We start from the raw sequence: 26,726 nt of genomic DNA, 5'->3' as shown, positions 1-26,726 counted from the left end.
ATGGCTACAGCGCCGATCAAGATGGCCGCCTGAAGGGAGAGGTCCGTCACGTCGGGACCTCCCTATTAATCAAATGTGAGCTTCCTGCACGTTCTATCGCCGAAAATCCACCTGCACCATCAAAGAAGCATGCCTGGACCTTGGTGAGCTAATTTTCAGGACACAGAGTGTCGCGTTTCTCTACATTTTCGCCGCTAACAGCTCTCACTCAGCGCGTCCGCTATTTTAGAGGTTTACTGACCTCCTTAACAAAATGAACAAAAGCCTTTACTCTATCTATTATTGAACATTTTATGGCTGGATAAACACTTCAATGACTGCAGCAAGCTTGGTTATAATGTGTGGACTGTATACATTTATTACAAGGGATGCTGTGGATATTTTACGTGACACTCCCCTCGCCTCAGAGTGCCCACCATTTTGTTTTCGTCAAGCCTCTCAGCTGCTTCACTGTCTCACAAGCAAAGCTGCGTTTTAAAACATTTACTTTGCACTTGGAAGTCATATATGGAGTCCCCATATCCTTCCTCGAGGATTATTGATACGCATGTTTCCTTGCCATAATTTCTGCTTCATGTCATTTTTTGTAGTCTCAAGAGGCTACTCTGCGTTCTTCTTCTTGCGAGGACTAAAATGGCGCCTGTTTTTGTAGTGTGTGCATTACTCTTAGTGCCACCTCTTTATATGGGAAGACTGTGTAAACCACAATTTGTCTTTGTACCCAATAATCATTCTTCTCCGTCAACAACAGTCCCATCTTCAGTATCCTCATACCTTATTGAGGAAATGATGGCAGGTGTTGCTTCCAACCGTCACTCCTCCACACAGTCTACAAAAACTTCACCACCTTCCTCATCTTCTAAACGCCTAAAGTAGGATCCTTCATCTCCTGACAAGTCGTCATCCCCTATTTCCTTGGAGATATTGTTGGTGGAAATTTGCGCTTCACGCCCTTTTGTGGAGGAAACCAACAGTAAAATACAAGTGCTGGAGGAGAAATGGTCTACGATGGAAAACAGAGTATCTTCAGTGGAACAGCAACTTTCAGTGGTACAAGACAACTCTCACAGGCTTTCTTCTTTAGAACAAGAGGTTCGTCATCTTCAACAACATACGGAGGATTTGGAAAACAGAAATAGAAGGAACAATCTATGTATGTATGGACTTCCTGTAACCCTTGAAGGTGATGACCCTGTCACCTTCTTTTCCTCCTTCTTGCCGAAACTCTTGGATATGCCTTCATCCACTTCTCTTAGTATTCAGAGAGCCCACAAACTGGGTCCCCGTACTTCAAGTTCTTTGTCTCCGACCAAGCCAAGGGGAGTCATTATTCTGTGTTTTAAAATTCACTGACTTACTTTAAATTCTCTCAGCAGCTCGAGCGAAAAGACAACTATCTTGGCTTGGTCAAAGGGTATATCGTTCTCAAGATGTTTCGAATGCTACAGCAGCTAGAAGAAAGGAGTTTCTTAATCTTCGAACCCCCTACGATCTCTTGGTGCTCGTTATGGTCTTTTTCATCCCTGTATTTTTTAGGTTACTTACCAAAACCAGACTCGGTCCTTTCAGGATCCTGCGGAATTCAAAAAATGTATCCATTCCCACACTACTAGTACTATGGGCACTGCCAGTCCTTCCAATGGTTGACTCTCCTGTTCATTTAAAGTACTAATTTTTAGTGACTCTCTCTGGTCATGGCGCAGTTTTGTTTTTTGATGTTCCTTCTATAGATTTAGTAATGTTCTATTTATAGTTCACTTCTTCTTGTAATTGTTCATTTAAAGCAGCATTTGTTGTTCATGTTTATCATATTTCTTGTCATTCGTCAATTAGCCATATAACTCTCTATGTATTATTTTAATGTTAATTGTCTTTTTTGTTTATCCATACAGGTCCGTTTATGTTTTTCTAATTCGTATGGTTCGTTCCCTATTTCCTCCTCGTCCTGATGCGGTCCGGACTTCCCAGGTTTGGGTGGTTCGTCTTGCTATGTGTCGTCCCTGCCCTATTGTCTTTTCTTTGTTCCCCTCAGGTATGTTATTTTCAGTCATCCTTTTTGGATATGTACTGTCTCTCCTTGCTTTTCTTCTCTCTTTCCTTTTCCCACTTTTCCTTCTTTCTTCCTTTTTTCCTAATGGATTTACTCTTCTCTTTTCTTTCCATGTCTGATTCTTCCTACTTTACACTATGTCTTCTTCTTCCTGATTGTTCTTTGTTTCTCCTTCTTCAAATACAAAAAGATTTTGCCATTTTCCTAATTCTTCTTTATTCTCCATTTTTCTTATGTAACTTCTTTATTCCTCTTATATCACCCTTTTTCTTGCATAATATTCTCTTGATCTTTCAAGTATTCACCATTCTTCTTTATACTCATTTGCATTATTTCTCTCAATTTTATACTGTTGTTATCTGATGTTAATCTTTTTTATTCAGAGTTATCACATGGAATGTAAGAGGTTTTATTAATCCCATAAAGAGGCAGCGAATTCTTTCACATTTAGCCTCATATAAACCAGATTCAGTCCTGTTACAAGAAACTCACTTATCTGAAACTGAAGCTCTTAAACTTAAGCGTAATTGGGTTGGTTCAGTATTGATTTCTCCCACTAATACAAAAAAGAAGGGGGTTGTTATTCTATGCCATAAAAAGTTGAAATACACTGTTGTTACACAAGATATTGACTCCGATGGTCGATGGATTCTAGTTAAACTATTAATTAATAATATACCTATCACTGTTTTTAATCTTTATGGCCTAACTCAACCATATCCATCTTTTTGGCCTACTATTACAGGCAAGTTTTTTCACAATAAGGTTGAATTTTTCATACTTGCAGGGGATTGCAATCAAGTTATAGATTCATTTATTGATCGCAAATCTCAGGTACATTTTATCCCCCACAAAACTCACAAGCAATTTCTTAACACCATCACTCAGACTCAATTGGTAGATGCCTGGAGGACATGCAATCCAGACCAATCAGAATTTTCCTTTTTCTCCCCTCCACATGGTTCCCTATCCAGGATTGATTATATTTTTCTTCCTAAACCTTTGCCCCAAAACCTTATTTCCTCCTCGATTGAGCCCATTTTGATTTTGACCATTGCTGACTTTGATTTACTTCCTCCTCACTCTAAAATGTCTAGATGGAGGTTTAATAATTATCTTTTACAGGATCCAGTTTTTTCCTCTTCTTTCACCTCTTTTGCTGAAAAATTCTTCTCCATCAATGAAGATGCATCTACATCTCCCGTTATGATATGGGATAGTTTTAAAGCTACTGCTCGTGGTTTTATTATAGACTTTGTTTCTAAGAAAAGGAAATTATCCTCCAATAAGCATAAAGCTCTGTTATCTTCCATCAAACAATTAGAACATCAGTTTTATACTTCTTCATCAGACTCTACTCTACAACAACTTATTCGCGCTAAGATGGAATTTAACAAAATTTCTGCCGATATTGCTTCCTTCACTATGCTTCGTAGTAGTGCCAGATACTATGGTGACCGCAATAAAGTGGGCTCACTTCTTGCTAATTATTTAAGATATAGAAAAGAGAAAACATTCATTGAGTCCATTCAATCTACTGACGGTACACACCTTTTCAAAGACAAAGATAAACTAGATGGATTTAAAAAAATTATAGTGATCTATATACTCCTGAATCGCCCCCCAATGAATCTCTTATTAATGAATATCTTAGCTCCATTCCTTTCCCTTCGCTTCTCTAGACACATATCTTTCACTACAGGAAATCTCCTCCTCCTTAAATTCTTTAAAGAAAAATAAATCCCCAGGCCCTGATGGTTTTTCTGTAGAATTCTACCTTGATTTTTCCAAGTTATTATTACCAAAACTTTTTAATCTCTTTCATCATTTTTGCTCCACAGGTGCAGCAAGTGGTTCTTTTTTAGAAGCCTCTATTTGTCTTATTCATAAGGAGGGCAAGGATCCAAAATTTTGTAAAAATTACCGCCCCATCTCATTGATAAATGTTGATTATAAGATCTTTGCAAAACTTTTAGCATTACGTCTGGAATCCTTCCTCTCCCATTTAATAGGCCCCAAACAGTGTGGATTTGTTAAAAGTAGATTAACCTCTGATAACTCTCGTCTATTTTTTAATGTTCTCAATAAAGCTCCTTCTTTATCTTTCCCTCTTGCGGCGATCTCCATTGACGCGGAAAAAGCTTTTGATAGAGTAGATCGGTCCTTTCTTTTCCAATCTCTCCGATGGCATGGTTTTGGTACTAAATTCATCTCTCTTATATCTCTCCTCTACTCTACTCCTTCTGCTTCTACCATTGCAAATGGTCAAATTTCGCAGCTTTTTCCACTCCATCGAGGTGTTAGGCAAGGTTGCCCATTATCCCCCCTTTTGTTTGTTCTTTCTCTTGAACCTTTCCTTTCTCGTATTCGTCACAATTCTTCTATTTTCGGTTTTCCGTATGGAGATCATCATCTAAAATTATCCGCTTATGCTGATGATATTTTGTTTTTTATTTCAAATCCAGATTCTTCTATTCCTTCAATATTACAAGAAATCAATTATTTCTCAGCGGTATCAGGATATAAAATCAATTCTGATAAAACTGAAGTTCTACCAATTACAAAATGTTGTCTCAAACAGCAATTTGAATCCACTGGCTTTCATTGGAATAGTTCTAAAATTAAAAATCTTGGTATTTGGTTTTCAAATTCTATTACTGATTCAGTTAAATTAAACATGAATATAGCTTTAGATCGTATCTCCAAACTTTTCTCATCCTGGAATCCTCTCTCTCTCTCTCTCTCTCTCTTGGTTGGGTTGTCTTGACTCTATTAAAATGATGATTACTCCTATTTTATTATATTACTTTTCAATGATTCCTTTACATATCCCTGCCACATTCTTTAAGAAAATAGATTCTCTTCTTTTCAAATTTCTATGGAAAAATAAAAAATCCAGAATTTCCTTATTACATCTTAGAAAACCGAGAATTGTGGGTGGGGTAAATTTTCCAGACTTTCGTCTATATCATAAAGCTTTTAGCTTAAAGCAAGCCTCCATTGGCTTCTTACGGAACCTTCTCCTTTTACTCCTCTTTGGGTCAATATAGAACGTTGTCTATTTACTCCTTTCTCGTCTACGGAAGTTCTTTCTTTCACTGGCAAAAATACTCTTAAATCCCTTTCATTATTTAAACACGCTTGCTCTTTGTTACGTCCCCATCTTCAACCAAAATTAATATCCAGAAATGTTTTTCTACATTCTCCCTTGTGGCATAATCGTCTTATAACTATAAATAACAGACCTCTGTACTGGGCTTCATGGAGAACGAAGGGAATTACCTGGGTTACTGATTTATTTGATGGCACTTCTCCTTGTTCTTTTCCCGATATTCAAACAAAATGTAATTGTCCTTGCTCTTTCTTATAAAATTTTTCCATGCTTATGGAAATACTTCTGAGTATTTTGTATTCCCTTCCTTCAGATGAGACTTCTATTACTCAAGATTCACTTCTTAAAATCCTAGCATTAACTCCAAAAGCCTCCTTAATCTATACATTCTTTTACACTACGCATCCAGAACGAGACAAAACTAAGGTGAAACTTGCTTGGGAATCGGACTTTGACTTTCAGTGGAGCACTGATATCTGGAACCAGATTTGGGCTCGGTCGCTGAGGATCTCACGATCTGCCTCCACCACTCAATCTATGTTTTATCTATATCACAGACTATATCTCACTCCCATTTCCATAGTTAATTTCACACACACAGACAATAAGAAGTGTTGGTCCTGTGACTTCCTATTCGCAGACCTATCACATCTCCTTTTCTCATTCCCCCTTTTATTTCTTTTTGGACACAAATCTGGGCTCGTTTATCTACCATTTTTCGGATTCATACTCCTATGTCCCATATTCTTCTCTTTATAGGAACTTTATCATTTGACCTTATGTTGGCTTTAGCATTTCAACAAATTACGATAATTTGGAAATGTTTGATCAAACTTTCAATTAAGTCATGGTGGAATAGTGTTTGTCAATATCATAGGTTAGATGTTGCTTACGCTTCCCAATGCAATCCACATGTAAATAGAGATGTATTTTGGTTACCATTAACTACTTATTTAAATATGATTTCTGTCAAAAATGTTTCTCATTATCGTTCAGAAAATTTCCAACCCCCTTGAATTCCTTCCTCTTTGTTCTATCTTTCCTCTTCTTCTAATTTGATGCAATTTTTATTCAACTGTTACTTGCTCTTTACATTTTTTCTATGATTCTTAGGAGAATAGTGTTGACATTTATTTAATGTTTACATTCATTTAGTGATTATGATTATTAATATATTTTCTACCCCCTATTTTCCTTTCCCCCTCTCTTCCTTCCCTTATTTTCCCAAAATGTAAACGGCTTTCTACTATGATTACTTGCCTACTATATTTAGTTCATAAGATATTCTATACATTGTTATTTTTTAGGCCTTTTTATGTATGTTATTGATTTTTATGAATCAATAAAAGCCTATTAAACACTGCTTATAAGTACTTTAAATATGCCAATTGGGGATGAACCAATACTACAATTTTTTAGGGAAGAGAGCACAAGCACTAGCAGTGGTAAAGTGTGCAGATTCCTAATACCAGCAAAAAAGAGATCAGAAAAAGTGGAGGCAAAGGTTTTTGGTGTGACCCTACAGAGTGGGCCATTTTCCAACACTTTACACAGCAACGAGGTCATGTCGGTTCAGCACCCTACGCACAGTGCTCAATACTTGCCGCAGTCTATGGCTGCCCTCCACAAGCATACGGGGGGGTCACTGAAAACAGTCCTGCACATGGGCTATGGCCCAATTGATGCACAGCCAGATCCTTACACCTCGGCGCAGGAAGTTGTCAAGGTAGGGCTCCACACTGGACCTAGCTCCCTCCAAAACTCTCCTCCTCACCGAGCACACTGGTCTTGGCAAGCAGGCAGGTTCTGGTGCTCCAGGCTCAAGACAAATTATAACACAGACTTGGATGCTGTACGCAATGTTCACAAACAAAAATTAAAACAAACTTATTTGCTTATACCAAAACACTTTTTGATTATTACACCTTTTGAATACTTGTTTTTAGTCAGTCAGTATTCATTGGTGTTTTAAGTTTATTATGACAATAGATACCACATATACATTTAACACATAGTAACTTAATTTGAAGAGTCATTTGGTAAAATGATTTAAAATTAAAGAAACATCAACACATTACATAATGTACAATGTCATGATCATGATCAATTTCATGCCCGATGCATTTCAGGACGTCAGTGTCCCTTCTTCAGGGGCATTTCTGAAACCCAAAAGAAAATGACAATATTTAACAACAAAAATACATGGAAGCTTTCAATCGCCCAAACAACCGTGCTAATATTGGAGGTCTGTTAGGACCCCCAATGCGACATACCAATAAATGATTCATGCTGCTGTGGATCAATATACAATGAAACCAACGTGTTGTAAATGTACTGGTGTTGCTTGTACACATGCTGTATACCGAGCATGCAATGACGCTGTGCATTTATCTAACACTATTTTGATGCACCCAGTGTTCGAAACAGTGTCAAGGTTGCTAGTCACTAACTCCTTCCTACCTTAGGAGGTCCCACTGAACGTAGGAACCATATAAGGTCAATGGCGTGCTAGATAAAAGACACAAATTAACTTGCCTTCACTTGTAGGCAGTGACCAGATGCTAAACACAGTAACCAAAATATCAATAACCAAAATTCCAGCCTGAATCACACCAACTGGTGCTGGGTACCGATTAATGCGGTACGTGCCGATAGAAGGAAGTCCAAAGTAGCCAAAAGTTAGACAAAGCCTTGACAAAGCCTTAAGGTGCTAAAACCTAAGCTGGCACAGTTCATGCCAAGGCTAAAAACATCGAATGGACGCTTCTACAAACTTACCGATACTCTAGAGCTCATCTACCTCACCCACGAATGTCAGGTCGTTCTGGAGAGCAACTTGTGTAGTGCACCATGTTAAAAAATGCTGCTAAAAAAGGTAGACAGCAATGAAGGATAGTGACATCAAATGCTCTCAGAAGTGCCTGTGGGAACGGCCGCCATGACAGAATGTGGTACCAACTGTAGTATGTTGTGGGAATATGGTAAAGAATGATCTAGTCAGGCCTTAAAAATTGGTCTAGTGAGGCCATAAAAAACATGAAATTATTATTGCTGGACCAGCCGACATGTCAGTATAAAAGGCGAGCTAAACTGTTGTTCGATGTTGAAAAAGGAAACGAAGTGTACTGGGTAGTAACTATGATAATGTTATAGCAGAAAAACAAAACTAGAGAACAAAGATGTCAGATATTAGTGACTAAAGGATATGGTGCTTAAATGAAGAGTGCAATAGTCCCGTGGTGAAAAAAAAATTCGGAGCAGTCCGACAAAGCCGTAAGATACGGACCAATGAAAACAATGGGGTTCTAGAGGTTAATAATACAGATAATATCACGGATCAATTGTAGAGAAACCTGAGGTATAGGAATGCCGGGTACTCCGGCACAATGAGTGGATAAGCTGCAAAGCAGTGTAATCCAAACTAATGTTGACAGCTGATAACTAAATGAAGAATGTGCAAGAAACAAGAGTAACTAACAGTTGACCTAACACATTCTGAGTCCAAGATACAATGTTAGCCCTATTTCTGGAAAAGACTGTGAGAGCGTGTAGTTGTGAAAGCAAAGCTTTATTAGTCTAATAGTGTTGTCAGTGGTTACCTTCACCAAAGACTAACTTGCCATTTGTGCTTGTGGTGTACTCGATGTTGTGGTAGTATGTCAACTCCAGTTGTGTTTGCACTTGTATGTGAGGGCTGGTTTCCACTGTGTGTAGATCTTACTAATGTACCCCCGAATGGGTGATTGCGCAGTTGATTGACTCACAACACAATTCATGGGAGTGACCAGAGTTTACACTAGAGTCTGCCACAGTGATGTGTGCATCAAAATGTTAATTCGAGGCTCTCAGCCCTACTCTTTATGATTCGTTTATCAGTTCATCTCCCTTCCTGATTTGTGTCCATGTCCCTTCATTGTGATCTATCACTGAATCAAAGAGAAAACTTGTGAAGTGAAAAGGAAGTCTCTCCAGTGTGTGTTCCTCCCAGCTCACAGGAAGGCAGCAATCCACAAATTTGTCTGGGTGGAGGGGGGTCCTCTCCTCTTTATGTCTTCACCAGACAGGCCTGGTTTTCCCAAAATGTAACCCAGGGTCATCAATAAAATGTACCCTTGCAGGCACATTTACTCAGTGTACACTTACAGCACACTTACTATACAATACTAATATCACTACGCTTACATGTGCACAGGCATTCAATACACACACTCAGTCTGCACACACTGTTCAGCACTAAAGCTCAATGTATATTCAACCAGGGTGTTCTTATTTTGATACACAGACACTTCCAGTACACGCACTCCCCATAGTCGCACTGCACAACACATCACCCTTCATGTATTGTACTTCACGCAAGTACACAAAGACCCAGCACATTCTCTCTTTGCATACGAACTGAACAACACTACATCTTTTATGTGATGTATTCCTCACAGGTATACATACACTGAGCACATGCACCAATCTCACATGTACTTCATAGTACTGCTCTATCCACGTACTGTATCCTTCCCAGGCACACATATAACCTCGTAGAGTCACTACTCATGCGCTATGCGGCACTCCACATCTACCTGATCAAGGCAAAGGTGACCTAAGCCCACAGCACAAGTGTTTAAATAGGTGATTGGACCAGTAGGCCTCCCTCAAGTGACACCGGGTAAAAGGGTCCTGTTCACTGCTACTGATCACTACACAGTATCCTTCACCACTGCGCTTGTGCAGCTTAACTCCTGGTGATGGCGGTAGCCTTGCACCACTATGAGGGTATCACTTTGGGCGACCTCCGCCCCCTGTCCAACAAGACCTCAATCTGTGTTAAAGGCCTATGTCATGGCACACATGCATGATCCATGTTCGTCTATGACAAAAAAGCAGCATAAGTGATCCAGACAACAGTACAGTGGTACACGTAGGGCACAGGTACACGTCTTTACCATGTAGAGAACTTTTCCGTCCCAAATACGTCTCTCAAAGGAAATTTCAAAAAACGTTCCTGAGCCCACTTCCGAATCACAAGCTGATCTCTTTGCATTGCTCTCTGATTCATTGACTTCTTTTTACGCGTTGTCCCCCTCTTTCATTTTTCTTTGTATTTCTTCAAATCATTCCATTATCTCTTTCAATTAAGCCTTCAATGTGAGCTCTCAAAGTTATCACACCCAATGCTTTTATTTCATTGTGAGTCAAATCCATTTTATAGCTCTTTCTTGCATTGTTCATTTTACTAATGTGAACTTTGCATTCATCAGCTAATTCCTCTAATTTATCATGTGCTTCATTTGCATGTCTGGCTGCTTCTATGATCAAATACATCAGTATCAGTATTGTACGTCAATAGTATATTTAAATCAATTGTCACTTGAAACATTTCTCCAAATTCAAATTCTAAAAGGCCAACATTAATGGTCCTCTCTTCCGGAGTCTCTTCAACTACAACTTACTTTGAGAAACAACTGGGATCTCTCCACTAGTACTCTGTAATGCTGTCATTGCAATTTGAGCTTGGGCACTTGCTATTGCACTAACAACTATAGCTGTAGGTGAGCTCTGTATCGGTAACACTGCTGCACTCATATCTGGTACACCTCCAGCACCAGTTCCCTGTGCCCGGACGGTATATGGAGGTCTAGAATTGAAAAGATCATCAATAAACGTATCCTCCTCGTCTGAATCATGATTTTGTTCTTGTCACTCCTTATTTTTCTTTCTGTCTTGAGTTTCTTTAATTTTTGAAAGAAAAACTCTCACACCCTTCATTGTATATTCCCTTCAATATTTCTCTTGTTGATCCCACTTACTCTCTAATCACTGTCTAAATTAACCTTTTAATTGCTTTGTCATTTTCTTTCTTTTCCTCTCAATAGTCATTCTGTCCCATTTGTTAAATGCATCAAACTGTTCAGGTTTAGGCAACGGCTTTATCTCATTCATTATTTGTCTCAGGAAAAAATAGTATTACAGTTAGCTTCTAAAGGAAACTGTAAGTCTTTATCAGAAGGTGCATAGTTATGTCCTTCAGAAATCCAGGTACGCATATAGAAATCACTGTCCATCATAATTTTGTATGCAGGTGATTTCTTACCCTCATTAGAAGGTACAACCGATAAATTAGACTTTGTCAATGCAACACCCATTATTTTAACTCAAATCAATCTCAGAATCACACAAAACAAACAAGCGAGCAACAACCAATCACAGTTTGGCTCTGTCAGCAACCAAACAATGACAGCATGGCTTTGTGGTGATGTCCCACTAACCTCAGCACTGGCTCCCTGGCTGAATAACCAATCACTGTGCAACTTCTCAGTGAATGAGAAAACAAATTGCAAAATCTTTTTCACTTAATTTTACACAAAATGAATGTTTTCTGAGCAACCAAAATAGGATGAAAATCAAAAAATTAAGGTAAGACAAATCTCACAAATAATAGAAAAAAAGCAAGATGAACTGCACCCTGTATGCTCCCATCCAGCAATAATCCACCTAGGCAAATGCACCTATTAAAGTGTACTTAGGAGCAAAGCTTGTCAATCCAAATTAAGCACACAGCCCTGAAAAAAATAGCTCATTAATTCAAAAATCCATTTCCGTGTGTATTCAGAACCTGAAAATATACACTACCTTATGCAGACAAGTAAACCACGATATCTAACGGATGTCATTTGAGATGTCATCAGTGATGTCATCAGTGATGTCACTGACCATGTCATGAATGATGTAATATGTGACATCATCAGCAGTGGATTGCGGGCGCACGAGTTATAGTTAGCAGAAATAACTATAACGGAGAAATTTCTATGGTTTTGTACGATTGAAATGTCCAGCTAACTATAACACCCCTGAAACCTATGGTTTTTTCTGTGAATTTCTAAGGTTTTTTAAATGCTAATGTCTAACTATAACGTCTCTGAAACCTATGGTTTTTTTCAGTAAATTTCAAAGCTTATTTAAATGCTAATTTCTAACTATAACGTCTCTGAAACCTATGGTTTTTTAGTGAATTTCAAAGGTTTTTTAAATGCTAATTTTTAAGTGTAATAGTAGTTATACCTATTTTCTGTACTGATTTTCTACAGTTTTTTAACTGTTTATGTATAAATATTTTGTTCATTAAATAACATTATATATTTTTCTGAAAATTGCAAAAAATAAATTTTTACAAATTAAAACTGAAGTATTGTTTAATTTTTTTGTTTTATTTTTTTATTTTAATATATTTATAATTTTTTCTTTTTTAATTGTTTTTTCCAAAAATGTTTCTGAGTTGCGCACCCAAAAGCGTACACATCACGGTGGGTGCGCAGATTCTATCTGCTATTTTAGAAACGTTGTGAAGGATCCACGTATGGTGCGTGTTTTTCAGTCACATCATATACATTTAATATTACATGATGTGCGCGATTGGTATGCGACCAGTCCGCGACTCCTGCTCCCGCACATTCGTGACACATGCGCATTACGGTACGCGACGCTTGCACGGTGCACGACTCCTTCGAAAAAATGTTATGTTCTAAAATGATATGTATGTGTGTTTAATATACATAATAGGGCAAGAGACTATCTAAGATATTCATAAAAATAATATATTTGTACTTATAATAAACTTAAATTATTTTTAAATATATTTTCGCGAAGTCGCGTCGGGTGCGTGCTTCATGAGCGCAGAGTGCGTGGATCCCATGGGACCTCAAAAAAAAGATTTCATTGGTTCATAACATTTCCCACTGTAACTATTGAAGGACCCCACCCATTGTAATCATTCTTGTTGGAGCATCTTTAGAGAGACACCTCTTTTCCTACAAGAACCCTTTTTGCTTTTTTTTTTGGATGTTTTTCAAAAAATATCAAACAAAATGGCATCTGGACAGCAGCAGCAGGAGGAAGTATCTTCTGAAGAAGAATTCTTGCAGGAGCCACCATGTCCACAGAGGCCGGAATCTGTTGTTTGGAAATTCTTCACTTTTCCACCTGGAGAGAAGAAAGTAAATACGAGAAAGGTGACGTGCAAAATTTGTGAAATGAGTCCTGTCAAGAGGCAGTGAGAAAAATTCTCTTGTGGCACTGCTTCTATGTACAAGCATCTCCAGACCACACATCCTCTCAATCTTGCTCGGGAGGAAATGAGGCGAGCTGCTTTGAACCCCTCACCTGCTGTGGCAAGTACATCTGGAGCGTCCTCAGGAACACCTGCAATGGACATTAGGCCAGAATTTGACTTTCTCGAGCAACACTGCTTGAAGTGTAAGAAACTTATATGCTTCGGTAAGCAGTCGGTGGATGCAGTTTGTGCTGCACAACGCAACCATCGTTGTTAATTTTTTTGTTTTTTTGTTTTTGGAATGATAAGCAATTCCAAATGTTTCCTGTTTTATTAGTTCTTTTTTTTTGCTCATTTTTTGAAAAAACACCCCAAAAAATACAAAATTGTTAAAATAAATATATATTAAAAAAATGAAAAAAAGAAGAAAAAAAAGTTCTTATCAGAACTACCTTATCTGGTTAAAGAAAGAACTATAATTGCAAGGTAATGTGTGAAAGTTTGGTTGAATATATGTATACAGCATGATTGATTGAAAGAATGCATTAGTAGTGTATGGTGAATTTATAGGTGAAGATTTATAAGGAAGTACTGCAGCGTGAAACTGCAAGCTCTTTAGCTGCACTGCACTGTGGCACTTCCGAAGCACAGGGATGTGACATATGTACATGAATATGCTGCAACTCTGTGCTTCCCTCTGCACTGCTGCACAAACTGCAGCCATGCGGTGACACAGACACCCTTGCACCATGGTGCAAGGATGTCTGTGTTGTGTGGAGATTGTTTTCGTGCAGGAAGGGACACCTTCCTGCACAGAAAACAATCAGTAAAGGCATTTTCCTCTTTCAATGTATGCTGTGAAATACAGCATGCATTGAAAGAGGAAAAAAGGAGGAGAAATGAAAACAATTCTCCTCGTTGCGCCTTGCTACACCAACTCCAGGATGGCGCAGCATTCACACACATCTCCAGATTTACTATTTCTCATAAATCTGGAGATGTGTCTTGTTCTATGGGTGTTGCATGGTAACACCCACAGCAACACCTATGGGACGCCACTTCATCGCAAAGTTCTGTGTATGAAGGGGTCGTATTTACAAGGAGAGGGAAAAACATGCAGGGTGATTTTTCCTCTCCTTGTAAATATGAAGGAGTGCCTGGTGCCTTCACTACGTTACAAAAAGTGACGTACTGGTGGCACAGGGTGCTTGTAAATCTGCCGCATAAGTGCTTAGGCATTGACAGACTGATACAATAAGAACATAGTGCTGGATGGGTGATTGAAGAATTGCATGAGACTAACAGGAGGTATCCTACACTGCATGGGTGCTACTTCAGTATTTAACGGAGTGGACCAATAGTATGTATCTGCTTAGAGATTTGTAGGGATTATGCACAGAATATTTTATGTGTACTTGTGTTGGTGCCTAGGTCATTTTATAAGAATACCACTAGTAACTGGAATGATGACAGTGCTGCAAACAGAGTGAACACTTAATTTATAAGTGCTTACGTATTGGTAGAGTGATAGGATAAGTAGATAGTGGTAGATAAGTGATTAAAGAAGTGCATGGGACAGACTGGACGATTCCTACACTGCATGAGTACTAACTGGGTATTTAGAAGAGTGCATCAATAGTATGTAGCTAGTTAGAGGTCTGCTTGGATAGTGCACACAATATTATAGATGTACTTGTGTTAGTAGCTAGGCCATTCCATAAGTTCATGACTAGTAACTAGAATAATTACAGTATTACAAACAGAGTGTATAGTGAATTTATAAGTGCTTAGGTATTGGTGGAGTAATAGGATAATTGATAGTGCTGGATGGGTGATTGGAGAAATGCATGGGACAGACAGAAGGATTCCTACACTGCATAGGTACTAACTGGGTATTTAGAAGAGCGTATCAATAGTTTGTAGCTGGTTAGAGGTGTGCATGCATTGTGTACAAAATATTATACCTGCACTTGTGTTTTTGACTACGCCATTCCTTATGTGTACGACTAATAACTGGAGTAATTTCAGTGTTGCAAAGAAAGTGTGTGCTGACTTTATAAGGGTTTAGGTATTGGTGGAGTGATAGGAATGTAGATAGCGCTGGATGGGTGAATGGAGAAGTGCATGGGGCAGACAGATGGATTCCTAGACTGCATAGGTACTAACTGGGTATTTAGAAGAGCGTATCAATAGTATGTAACTGGTTAGAGGTCTGCATGCATAGTGTACAAAATATTGTACCAGCACTTGTGTTAGTGGCTAGGCCATTCCTTAAGTATATGACTAATAACTGGAGTAATTTCAGTGCTGCAAAGAGAGTGCATGCTAAATGTATTAGTGCTTAGGTATTGGCAGAGTGATAGGATACGTAGATAGTGCTGGATGGTTGAATGGAGAAGTGCATGGGACAGACAGAAGGATTCCTAGACTGCATAGGTACTAACTGAGTATTTAAAAGACTGTATCAAAGCTATGTAGCTGATTAGAGGTCTGCATGCATAGTGAACAGAATATTGTAGATGTACTAGTATTGGTGTGTCTATGGTTTCGAGAATGGTAGTCTGTATTTTAGGGTGTGAGGAGGTGCATCAGATGATCATGTAGATGATGTCATCAGTGATGTCATCAGTGATGTCACTGATCATGTCATGAGTGATGTAACATGTGACGTCATCAGCAGTGCATTACTTTAATCCAAAAAGCTGGTGGCCATATTGGCCTGGTCACGATGTGAAAATTCAGGAATTGATACAATAAAGAAAAGAAAACAAGTGTTAATATGCACACAATGTCATTTCAGCATATCTTGCCCCGTGACCGCCATGCCTGTATGTTCGTCAACGTGACTTATTCATAATAAACATACTTAAAATTGCAAACATCAACATAAACAATGAACTACACATTACTTTAAAGTGAAAGGCTATAGGCCATATTAATCTGGGCACGTTGTGTATTATAATGGTTCTTACACGAAAGAAAAGGAAAAAAAGGGGTGTTAATATACACACACTATCCCTAAATAAAGTTCTAGCGATTATAGTTCCATTCCATTCACAGCTCATTTGAGATGTCATGAGTGATGTCATGAGTGATGTAACTGACCATGTCATGAATGATGTAATGTCTGAGGTCATTAGCAGTGCATTGCGGGGGCGTAAGTTATAGTTAGCTCAGGTAACTATAACTGCTGAATTTCACTGGTTGTGTATGAGTGAAATCTGAGTCTAACTATACCGTCCCTGTAATCTTTGTTTTTTTCAGCAAGTTTCTAGTTTTTTTTTAACGTTAAGTAAGATGCATATCACAATGGATGGTGGGGGGTTGGAAGCAGGGCCTGGTATTGTGCTGCCTCCACCCAAGCTTGCTGCTCCTGCCTTCCCTCCTCCTAGCCATCCATTATCCAAGTCCATGTCCCTGATCCGATATTACAGCCCTGTGTGGCCGTTGTTCTGCCAATGGCCTTCCCGCCTTCTCTGAACAGTTAGCTTGCTGCCCCATCCACCTCCTCCCTATCCTCTGTTGTCTGAATCCATGGACTATCCTCCTCCCTCCTGCCATGAATGGTCTGATGTGCTGCCACCCTCCATTTAGCATGATGTACCAGTCCACTCCTCCTGCCCTCCATTGCCCAATTCTATGCCTCATCATTGACCTCCTGCTTAGCCTCTGTGCTTAGCTTGCTGCCCCTATTCTCCTTCCCCCTGCCCCCCGATGTCTTTGTGCATGCCCCTTCTCCATCCTTTTTGCCCACCATGTTCCATGGACCTGCCACTCCTATCTACTCTGAGTATTCTGTTGAGCTACCACTCCCCTCCCACTTGCCTAGCATTGTCAGATGACTGTAACCTGTCCCTGCCACCTCCACCCTGTCTGTCCACATTCCATGCCTCTATCCCCTTCCTCCTGTCCTCCATGGTCCATTTTACTGCCACACCCTTCTGCCCTCCCTGGTCTGTTGTACTGCAACTGCTCCTCCTGCCTGCCCTGCGTGGTCTGTTGTGAGGCCCCTTCCCCTGAAACCTCTTGTCTGTGCCCAGGTCCTGACCCTCCCTTCTATCCTGCATGGTCCTTTGTGTATGCCCCTGCACCCTCCTTCTTGCCCATCATAGCCATTGTGCTGCCACTAACCCTAGCGCTTGCCATGCATGGTCTTCTGTGCTGCCACGGCCCCTCCCACCTTCCCTGTGTGGTCAGCTAGGTGCCCCTGACCCCCTCTCACCTTCCCTCCATGGTCTGTGTGTATGCCATCATAGTCTCACTGTTGCTCTACATGCTGTGTCTTGCTTCTAGTGCCCATCCTGCCCTGCCCCCTTGCCCCCAGCCCTCTGTTTCCATGTGCAGACCCCTATTCCCTCCCTCCAGGGTTGTATGTTCCATTGTAATGCCCCTGATCCGTCCGTCTTGTCCTTTATGGTCTGTTATGCTGCAGCTTTCTCTCCTGTCTGTCCATTATGGCCAGCTAGCTACCATTGCCTCTTTCCCCTCTGTTCTCTGTTGTCCATGTGCATGGTCCTGTCCACTCCCAATTGCTTTCTATGGATTTTTGTGCTGCACTCCCGTCCCGCATGCCCTGTGTGGTGTATTGTGCTGATGCAAACCCTGATGCCTACCCTGTAGGGTCACTTTGGTGTACCTCTCCATGTCCCTCCTGTCCTCTGTTATCTGAGTCCATGTCCCTACCCCAATTCCTCCTGCCTTCCATGATCCAATGGACCATACTTGCTAACATTTTGAACTTGGTAAGAGGGAGATTTTGAAAAAAAACTGGGGTATTGATTTTGCCGTTTGACTTACATTGAAAAAGAGGAGATTGTAGACAGGAGACAGATCAAATAAAGCCCTTTTGGGCTTAAAAACATTGGACGTTTCCTGGCTGAATCGGGTCTGTTGGCATGTATGGTTGTACTACCACTGACTCTTCCTTCTGCCAACAATGGTCTATTATATTGCCACAGCCTCTCTTGCCAGTCCTGTATTGTTGGTTTGTTTCCCCTGCCCCCATTTCCACTGCCCTCCATAGTCTGTCGTGCTGCCACTGCCCTTCCTACCTGCCATCAATTTTCAAAGTCCGTGCCCCTGGCCTCTGCCTCTCAAAAGTATCCTAATGAACAACAAGATTGCTAACATTCTATTTTTATTACAAAAGTGTGTAACGCCTGACTTCATCTTGATGTAATCAAAACTGTAATACCCAGAATATTTCCTTTAGAAATTACATATATGAGAGGGTCTTATTTGCATCAAAATTATGGTTAGTGCTCTAAAAAACTAAAACGAGGACATATTTTCTGAGTTTTCAAATAGCGACAAAGCACTTTTAAATTATTTGTTATCTTGTGGTAAATAAAAATACCGGACTGAATTTCATACGGAATCTTAAAATAAAGTAAATAGCTCAAAATAACAAGAGGCAGAATCCGTGGTATAAGAGGTTTTCTAATGGGCTTTATTCCATTCAAAATGGCCGACTCGAGTCGCGGCCTTCAGGTTCCGTCACCACGAGGGTTCAGGAAGTGAAGTACAATAATTTATTAACAGACATGTATTTTTATAATAAGTACATTACAATGAAACGAATGTAGAAGGCGTAACATTTGATAAGAAAAGTGACAAAACAGTGACATAATCGAAACTAGGCGTAATAAGGAATAAAAGAAACATGATTGGTTTGCATTATCAGACATAGGTGGATCTATAAGATAATACTTGGCATAGATGCGCGCGCGGCAGCATGACGTGTAATTGACGTGCAACTAGGGGGTGAAGGGGACTTGACATTTAGCTCTACATGTGGAGACGAGAAGTCTGGGGGTCAAGTCAACCTAATCCCAAATCATATCTAACATCCTATGTTTAAAGAACTATGTTATCCACAAGGAAGAGACTCTCGGACAGAATCTATTCTATACTGACTGTGTACGTGTACAAGCGTCTAAGTGTCTATATGAGATGCGAGGGATAGAAAACTTTCCATGGTAACAGGGCTATGAATCACTTGCAGGAGGACGGAAAGGCTGAGTCCTTTGCTTGTGAGCTAAAGGAAATGTTTACCTAAATCACTGGACAGGAATGCATCGGCTGGAGAGCAAAATAGATAATTCGAAGGTGAAATACAACTTTTTGGCAGACAGGCGAAAACTGGCCGAGGCAGGCACCGTTAGCTGCACAGGGAGTAGGACAAAGTTCATGGATACAGATGCGAGCTCAAGCTGAAGCTGTCAGAGACAGAGAGCAGGGAAAGGCTTGAGGACAGAATCGGGCCTACTTGCCTGAACTGTAAAAATGAAGTAACTTAGCCATATAAAGTCGGTGGCCTTTCATACTTAGGAATCGAATATCCAACCCTGTGATGGCGGATCTGACAGAGAACATGTCGACGGTAGACACACATATGTTTGCGTCTTAGAAACTGGAACTGGAGGGAACATACATGTACTTGTAACATGCATATAGAACCGTTGGGGTCCAAGATAGGGGACATAACTGATCAGGAAAATCCACATTTCCACATTCCCTCCTTGTCCCCTTCTTGCCCTTCACGAGACATCAATCTTCATCATTCCATTGATTTGCTCATGGAGCATCATTTCTTCTTCCTTCCGGCATTCTGAACGGGACCTGTGATGTGGAATGCATGATGTGGCACACAGACCACAAATCGCTGGTCCACCTTGCAGGCATAAACAACAACTGAAGAGCATAAGAAGGCCAATACCTAGGAAGGATAAAACTCTCCATCCCCAGGCTGATATCACACTCCAAAACCACCCGGACCACGTCCAAGTGCCTGGATTTTCGTGTATCTGGCTTACAATCTTATGAAGGTGTGTTATAGCTTTATATACAGATGGCGAATTTTCTGGTATGAATATGCAGCAGCTGGATCCGATGACCCTGCAAGCTCCGCCCCTATCGGCCAGGATGACGTCAAGGACAAGACGATTCTGGAGAACAACAATTCTCATCACTGATTGTTCCTCTGTCAGATTGCCTAGGGCGGCTATAGTCTCGTTTACTACAGCTTCAAGAGTCTTGGTGAGTCTGCGTATCAGCTTACTATTTGATATTGTACCTATATAGGGAAAGATACCTTTATTGAAATCTACATACTTGTCCCATGCTGTCTCAGTATAATCGACAACTGGGAGATCTCTTTGCTCTCTATTGTGTACTAAATGAACATTTCGATAATAATCAGGGGGAGCTAGGAAAACAGGTGGCAAAAGGAATGCTATGTAACAGGTACCATCCCAATCTAGAGGCAGACGCATATATGCCGTCTGACCACATATGAAGTAAGAATGGCGAGAAGCTCTAAATGAAGATTTACCTTGATCACTATATTCTACTGTAGTAACGCATTGGCTATGGCCCATATGTATGGAACCAACTTTTCTTACACATAATTCACCCTTAACTGGAAATACTGACATAGTGGGCAGAATTAGTTCAACTTCGGATTTGACATTCAGAATCATAAGATTAGGCGTAAAATTACCTAATTTATACACTTCATTTTCTAAATCAGTTCCTGTTCTACTGGGGTGACCCTCCTTATTAGGGTGACAGACTTTGAATAAAACTAGATTCAGATTTCCCCATATCCAATGTTGTTGATAAACTGCTGTGTCTGGGTCTATGGAATTTAATAAACTAAACCATGCTCCACAGGAGCCATTGTGTGTGAATGGATGTGGAAAGAAAGGCAGAACTCCTTTGTTATTCTGATAGGGAGGAAGTCGGCCACACACCCAACAATTGGTGGCATTACTAGTCTGATGGGAATGATGTAACATACTAATGAAGGTGTTATTGCGCAGCGCAAGTCTATAGGACAATTCATGTGGCGGTAGGTCACTAAAAGAATGTTCTGCAGCAACATTATAAACATGTCTAGAGATAGGATGATATATGTGCAAAATCACACTCGTAATAATTACTAAAATACTCAATAAAAACAAAATTAATAATGTCCTCATACAGTAGCTACGCAGTGATTTACAATACGCCTGTCGTTTCAACATTTCTCGGGTATTTTCTCTACTCAGGTCCAAGGGATACATGTCGGAGACAATTCAACCGCTTCACCTTGGAGAGGACTTAAACAATCAAATTGCTCGACTGTTTGGGCCTAAGCTTTAATTTATAGTACTGAGAGTCATTCTGTTCAACAAAAGGAAGTTTTGAATCAGTCTGTGAGGGAGTGCAGGGCACAGTGTCTATATCTGAAGGTAGTCCATGAAATTTTTTGACGTGACTTGAATGAATCCACCCTTTGCGTCCCTCGATCTTCACGGCTGTTCTTGTGGTCAACAGGACCAACTTGGGTGCTTTCCACCTGGGCTCCAGTTGACTTTTCCTGTCGAAATTTCTCACAAAGACAAGATTACCCGGAACAACGTCATGGGGTTTCGCCTCAGTGTTGTCGGGAAAGGCTGCAGCTACCTGTGAACGAGAAGATTGTAGTGCAGACATCAAGGAAGCCAAGTAATCTGTCAGCATGTTACAGTCAATGTCAGTTATTTTACGGGGTATAGGCGTCCCCCACATATTCGGTGGTCTACCAAAGATCACCTCATACGGGGATAGCCCTGTTCTAGAGTGTGCTACCATTCTCATGTAAAAGAGTGCAACTGGTAATGCTACTATCCAGTCGACACCTTTCTCTCTACATATTTTGGACAGTCTGATTTTCAGTGTCTGGTTATGTCTTTCTACGAGACCTGCTGCCTCGGGGTGTCGGACACAGTGGAATTTCCACTGATATCCCAACAAGAGTGAGACATGTTTCATTAATTCGGATGAGAAAGGCTGGCCGTTATCTGAATATACAACACGTGGTAAACCGTACCGTGGGAAGAATTCTCGAACTAACTGTTTGGCAGTAGTCGGGGCAGTGTAATCTGATACGGGATACGCCTCTGTCCAACGGGAGAGAGCGCAGACAACTACGAGGACATATTTGAATCCTCGACAACGTTCCATCTGAATATAATCCATCTGGAGGACTTCAAAAGGATGGTCAGGAGGCTGAAATCCACCCTGCTCTACGGGAACACTCTTTCCTGGATTAAACTGACAACATATCATACAGGTACGAACTTTTTGTTTAGCTGCTGCTCGTAAATGTTTGTTGAACCAAATGTGCTGAATGCTGTCTAGCATAGCCTTCTCTCCTAAATGTGCTGGACTGTGAACTGTAGCTATAATGGCTTGAACCATGGAATCAGGGAGAAACCATACAGATTTCTCCTTCGTCATCCATCCTTGATCTGTCTGGATCCCTCCTAGTTCAGTCCACTTCTTTATTTCTTCTGCTGTGGCATGTGTCTGTATGTCAATTACGTCAAGTGCGGGATCCTTAATTGTCATACACTGTGTTGGGGTCTGAACTATTGGCTTTGTCATGTCTAATGTGCGATTCTGAGCAGTCTGTTTAGCTGTTCTGTCAGCTAAATCATTGCCTTGAGAAATGGTATCAGTAACCTTCGTGTGTGCTTTACATTTCATAATCGATATAGCAGTGGGTAGATGTATTGCATCTAACAAAGCATGAATGAGGGGCCCGTGCTGAATGTGGGCACCATGGGACGTTAGATAACCTCTCTCTCGCCACAGCACGCCGAAGTCGTGTACAACTCCGAATGCATAACGTGAGTCAGTGTATACATTAACTTTCTTATTTGTGGCTTGAATACAGGCTTGCGTTAGAGCAATAAGTTCTGCTGCTTGGGCTGACAGAGTATCTATACAATGTGTCTCAATAACTTCAGTGTCTGTTGTGACTGCATACGCGGCCACTAAATCTCCTGTACTTGCTCTCATGCATGATCCGTCTACATACAACGTCAGGTCTGGATCTAACAATGGAACGTCTGTCAAGTCTTGTCTAGGTTTCGTCTTTATTTCAATGATTTCAACACAATCATGAGCTAGTGGGTCTGTTCCAATTACAGGTAATAGTGTAGCAGGATTCAATGTATTACACCGTCGGATCTCTATGTGTGGTTGAAACAATGTCAGTTCATAACCGGTAAGTCTTGCTATGGTCAAGTGTTGTGTTTGTGTTCGGTTCACAAGAACCTCTACTGCATGTGGTACTTGAACTGTCAATGGGTGTCCTAATACTATGGCATCGCTTTGTCTGATTGCTAAAGCTGTCGCTGCCACTGATTTCAGGCATGCAGGCAAAGCCTGAGCTACGGGATCTAATGTACTGGAAAAATAAGCACATGGCTTGCATGATCCTGCTTGATCCTGAGTGAGTACTGACAAGGCAGTACCTTCGCGTTCTGTAACAAAGAGTGTAAAATGTTTGTTATAACATGGTGTTGCTAAAACAGGTGCTTGACATAAAGCTTTCTTTAGGCTTTCAAAAGCTTGTGTATGTTCCTGAGTCCAAGGGAGAACAGTCGATGTGGCTGCCTCCTGTGTGGTTAACTGAATGAGTGGTTTTGCTAGAAATGCGTACTGAGGGATCCACTGCCTACAATATGAAGTGAGGCCTATGAAAGCTCGCACCTCCTTTTGTGTCTGGGGTATTGACATGTTAGCAATTAACTGGATGCGATCTGGTGTAAGCTGCCTTCCCTCCTTGGACAGCGAGTGACCAAGATAAATAACTCGCTGAACACAGAATTGCAGCTTAGAAGGGGATACCTTGTGCCCCTTGTCGGCTAGGAAATGTAAAACTGTCAGAGAAGCTTTTTCACATTCTGGCTCGCTTCTCGCGGTGATCAGCAGATCATCGACATATTGAAGCAGTGCAGTATTGACTGGCATGTGGATACTGTCAAGTTCTCGTTTCAATGCTTGGCTGTAGATGCTGGGGCTTTCTGTGAATCCTTGGGGAGCGCGTGAGAATTTAAAACTGCGCCCACTTAAACTGAATCCGAACAAGTATTGGCTTTCCGGATCTATTGGGACGCTGAAAAAGGCATTCTTGAGATCAATTACAGTAAAGAATGTTGCTTCGGAATCAATTGCTGTCAACAAGGATGATATATCAGGGACCACAGGGAATTGTGGTACAATACACTTGTTTAGTTCACGCAAATCAATAACCAATCGGTACACTGGTGGAGCAGTAGGATCAGTTCGTTTGAGAATCGGAATTATCGGTGAATTACATACATTGGAGTCTGTTTCTACAACTACTCCCTGGGCAATTAGCTCATCAATGATTTTCAACAAAGCCACTACAGCATCATGCGGTAACTTGTATTGTCGCATTCGTGGTAGTACCACTCCTGCTTTCAATGTAACTCGATAGGGTGTAATGTTCATGCAGCCAACATCCGTAGGGCCTTGTGCCCATAGATGTACTGGTAAAGTCTGTAGTCGGGGATCCATGTCTCTAGACACATAGTGACCTTTAAAATCACGCAAAAACAACCTTACTCCTTCCGGAGAACAACATATTATGGCTCCTAGTGCTTTCAGAGTTTTAATTCCTAACAGATTTTCTGGGCATGATTTAGTAAGCAATAAATCTGTAGTTCGTGTCAAAGGTCCTATCGTAAGTGGTAGCGGCTGTGATACTTCATTAACAATAGGTTTTCCTGAAAAACCAAGGGAAACATTTTGAGAGCCTGAGAGGGGTGCCCCTGGAACTTCACTACGTTTTATGGTTGTTCGACTTGCCCCTGTATCGAGTAAGAATTTTCTATCTTGACCTAATAATTCACTATGTACATAAGGTCCTTCTTGATCTACAGGAATCTCGATAAGCGGTAAGTCAACTTCCCTCTCTAGGCTGGTTCATGCGTAACGCTGATACTCAGGGTATTCATACTGTGCAGTCTGATACATTTGTCGTGTTGTGGTTTGTGTGGCAGTAGCAGGCAACGGTGGTGCAGCTGGCACAAACTGTATGGGTTGCTGTGAGGCTGGCATGGACTGTTGCTGAACTGGCATGGACTGTCCATGCTGCATAGCTCCATGTTCATTCTGATCTTGTCTAACTAATCGTGGTCTCTCTTTTGCAATACCTGTAGCTATATTACGTTTCAGGACTGGACAATCGTGTACATAATGGCCTAGTTGTTTACAGTAATTGCAGGTTCCTTTTACAGGAACTGCAGAATCACCAGAATGTGTCACACCCTTTTTGTGACCATCTGCTGGTACTGTCTGAGAAACTAGCATTTTCATTTTTGTATCCTTCATGCGTCTATGCTCGTGTTCTTGTTCATCCCTAATTCTATTGTGATGATACTGTAACATTTGTAGCATTTGCGACGGAGTGTTACTTTGCCAGGTACTCTCGAATTTCAATATTCTATTCTTCACTGGAGGCAATGCATTTTCCACCAATTTTGTCACAAATAAATGTGGATATGAGTCACTACTTGCTTTTATACCACTATTTATACCAAAACATTTTTCAAATCGAGCATAATAATCGCTTGTGTCTTCATCTTGCTTTTGTTTGCAGGCTGTGATTGCACCCCAATCTTCCTTTTTTGTAGTTAATAAACGTGGCAGTACCTGTACTAGTAAACCTGGTAATAGTTTAACTTTATCCCCGAGCCCTGAACCTGCAGCTCGGCCCCTTTCTTCCTCTGCTAATGCTGTCCAGTCTATCTTTTGGTCTCCCACTTCCCACTCTTTTTCTTTCAGTTTTTCATATATGCCAGCAGGCAAAAGCACCTTTAATATCGTCATAATATCAGGAAAGGTGTACTCTCCCATCAGTAACATGTCTTTAATTTCTCGGTGGAAACCCGCTGGGTCTTTGTCATGACTAGGTACTACCTTTTTCATTTCTAATAATTCCATTTTTGATATGGGTGTGTAAACAAATACACGGTGAAACTCATTGTCTTCGCCTTTTATTGGGTGCACTTCCCGTAAAGGATTTTGTCTATCCATGTAGTACGGTGCTCTTTCTCTGGGGGGCAAGGAGAGAGAATCTGGATTTACAAAAAGGACATACTGCTTACGTGACACTAATATCTCTTTAATTAGCTTGTTACTAGAACCTCTCCATCTGTTCGTGAGTAGTTCCGTTAATATATCAGGTAAAGGACCAGGGTCAGCATGTTGGCTCTTATATAATATGAGGAGTTGCTGAATCATATATATTCCAGCTAAACGTTGTTCATCTGTACTGAGGTTAAAAAACGTGTGTGCTACGGTCTCATCACCGTATTTTTCAGGACTGTCAATCCAGTGAACGGCTGATCTGGCTAATTCTTGCTCATCCATGGAATCGAGGAGGTGGTAACCTCTTCGTTCTCGTAGTATTTTATCTGCGGCTTGAAACGAATGTTCAGGAGACTTCAGATTTATTACAGGCGTCGGATACGTTCTGCTGTTTTTTGGGCATACAGAATGTATTGGATCAGGAAAACATCTAGTATTTTCACAGGATCTTCCTCTGCCTACATAGGCTATGGTCTCTGACTGTTTTACGGAATTCCCTGATTCGGACACTTCATTTTGCTCAAACTCGTCTGTTCCCAATCTTTCTTCATGAATACGCTCTATTTCTTTACGGATTTTTCGGCACATGGCTA

Source organism: Triturus cristatus, chromosome 3_2 (genome assembly GCF_964204655.1).
Source record: "Triturus cristatus chromosome 3_2, aTriCri1.1, whole genome shotgun sequence".
NCBI classification, from domain to species: domain Eukaryota; kingdom Metazoa; phylum Chordata; class Amphibia; order Caudata; family Salamandridae; genus Triturus; species Triturus cristatus.
This window is presented reverse-complemented; position numbering follows the sequence as displayed.